Raw genomic sequence first — 2,565 nt, 5'->3', positions numbered from 1 at the left:
CTCCAGCTTCAGCCTCCTGGGTAGCTGGGACTACAGGTGTGAGCCACCACGCCCGGCTAATTTTTATAATTTTAGTAGAGACAGGGTTTCGCCATGTTGGCCAGGCTGGTCTCGAACTCCTGACCTCAAGTGATCTGCCCACTTGAGCCTCCCAAAGTGCTAGGATTGCAGGTGTGAGCCCCTGCGCCTGGCCCAGTTTTGTTTTTCACAAGCTCTTGCCACATGCATGGACACGGTTGTTTAGGGTTCAGGGTCCATTTGGCTCAGAAGCATTTCTGAGGATAGGGATTTCAGGAGCACTTTGTATCTACATAGAAGCTTTCAAGATTAGTTTGGTTGGGACATTAGGGTATATTAAAAGGATTCTTACTTAAAGGACTATGAATTGGAGGCAGAGATGGTTCTGACCCTGGTAGGGTGAGCAGGAGAGCTGGGCTTAGGGGAGAGTAGGCTCAGAAAGTGCCCCTTTCTCTTGAAATAGGGCAACTTTTTTTTTTTTTTTTTTTGACAGGGTCTTGCTGTGTCACCCAAGCTGGAGTGCAGTGGTGCGATCTCTGCTCACTGCGACCTCTGCCTCCCAGGTTCAAGTGATTCTCATGCCTCAGCCTCCCGAGTAGCTAGGATTACAGGTGCGTGCCACCACGCTTGGCAAATTTTTTTGTATTTTTAGTAGAGAGAGGGTTTCACCATGTTGGCAAGGCTGGTCTCAAACTCCTGACCTCAACTGATCCGCCCGCCTGGGTTTCCCAAAGTGCTGGGATTACAGGCGTGAGCCACCCCGCCCGGCATGGCCACTTCTTGAAAACTTTTCTGCACTCCCTCCCCAGCTTTCAGCAGGCTGTTCTGTGCTTTCAGTCCCACCCGGTGTGCGACACCTGTCTAATGAAGTGCTTAGCGGAGGCCAGTCATGACCCCGCCACACCACGTATGAATCGTGCTCTGGGACAAACAGCGCTGCTGTGATTTAGTTTATGTAGCAGAGGGTTTCTCAACCTTGGCAACGCTGACATTTTGGGCTGCATAGTTTTTGTTGTGGTGAGGAGTGTCCTGCGCATTGTAGAATGTTTAGCAGCATCTCTGGCCTACTAGATGCCGGCCACGCTTGCCCCTCTTCCCCAGATGTGACAACCAAAAATGTCTCCATGTTGCCAAGTGTTCTGTGGGTGATAAAACCACCCCGAGTAGGAACCAGTGATCTATAGTCATATCTGTGGCCGGGCGCAGTGGCTGACGCCTATAATCCCAGCACTTTGGGAGGCCGAGGCGGGCGTATCACTTGAGGTCAGGAGTTCAAGACCAGCCTGGCCAATATGGTGAAACCCCGTCTCTACTAAAATACAAAAATTAGCTGGGCATGGTGATGCGTGCCTGTAGTCCCAGCTACTCGGGAGGCTGAGGCAGGAGAATCGCTTGAACTCAGGAGGCGGAGGGTGCTGTGAGCTGAGATTGTGCCATTGTCCTCCAGCCTGGTGATAGAGTGAGACTCCATCTTAAAAAAAAAAAAAAAGAAATGTAACTCCTACAAATGGAGCCAGGCGTGGCCTTTTCAATTTTCTAGCTGCCCTATTAAAAGAAATAAAAGGAAACAAATGAAATTAATTTTAATTGCATATTTTATTTAACCCAGTGTATCCAACACATTATCATTTTGATGTATGATAATCAAGGCTGGGTGTGGTGGCTCACACCTGCAATCCCAGCATTTTGGGAGGCCGAGGCAGGCGAATCCCTGAGGTCAGGAGTTGGAGACCAGCCTGGCCAACATGGCGAAACTGCCTGTCTACTAAAAATACAAAAATTAGCTGGGCATGGTGGTTTGAGCCTGTAATCCCAGCTACTCAGGAGGCTAAAGCAGGAGAATCGCTCGAACCTGGGAGGCGGAGGTTGCAGTGAGCCAAGATTACGCCACTGCACTCCAGCCTATGCAGCTATATGCAGCTCACGCCTATAATCTCAGCTACGGGGAAGGTTGAGGCAGGAGGATCACTTGATCCTAGAAATTTGAGACCAGCCTGGGCAACATAGTGAGACTCCATGTGGCCATGGGTTTAAAAAAAAGGATTAAATGAGATAGTGTATATTTTTTGTCATACTAGATTGTAGTCTGATGCGTGTTTTCTATTTACATCTCAATTCAGACTAGCCACATGTGGCTAACGATTTTGGTATTGGACAGTGAGGGTATAAACAAATGTCTCTTCCCAGAACCCTCCTTCCTCCCCACCACCCCCATGTCCCCACCCTGCTCTTCTTTCCTCCTTCTGGGGATTCTGCGTAGCCACCTGGCTCCTCTGTGCCCCTTGTCTTCCACTTCCTCTTGGCTGTGGTCTCTCTTGCCTGTAGAATCCTTGCTGGGCTATGGGGCTACTCCCTAGGAAAAGGCTGTGCTTCCTCTGAACTCCTTGCCCCATCCTATGCCTCCTCTCCTCCCTCCTTTCTCTTCCTTTGTTCCTGCTTGTTAGGAGCCAAGAGCTGCCCCTGACCAAGGCCACAGGCTAACAGGGGCAGGTGAAAGGTTTCTGAGGAGGGAAAGACAGCTCTCCCTGGAGGGAAGCAAGACATCTG

At 50.0% G+C, this 2,565-nt stretch overlaps 1 protein-coding gene across 1 annotated transcript in view; it reads left to right on the top strand.

Moving 5' to 3' along the window:
• The window catches only part of SHPK (sedoheptulokinase), a 44,361-nt gene that overhangs the window by 3,158 nt on the left and 38,638 nt on the right, over positions 1–2,565 (top strand). The window lies entirely within an intron of this gene.

This window comes from Mandrillus leucophaeus, unplaced genomic scaffold, assembly GCF_000951045.1.
Source record: "Mandrillus leucophaeus isolate KB7577 unplaced genomic scaffold, Mleu.le_1.0 Scaffold212, whole genome shotgun sequence".
In the NCBI taxonomy this organism is placed as follows: domain Eukaryota; kingdom Metazoa; phylum Chordata; class Mammalia; order Primates; family Cercopithecidae; genus Mandrillus; species Mandrillus leucophaeus.
Note: the sequence above shows the minus strand (reverse complement) of the source record. Positions and strands in the feature narration are given on the sequence as shown.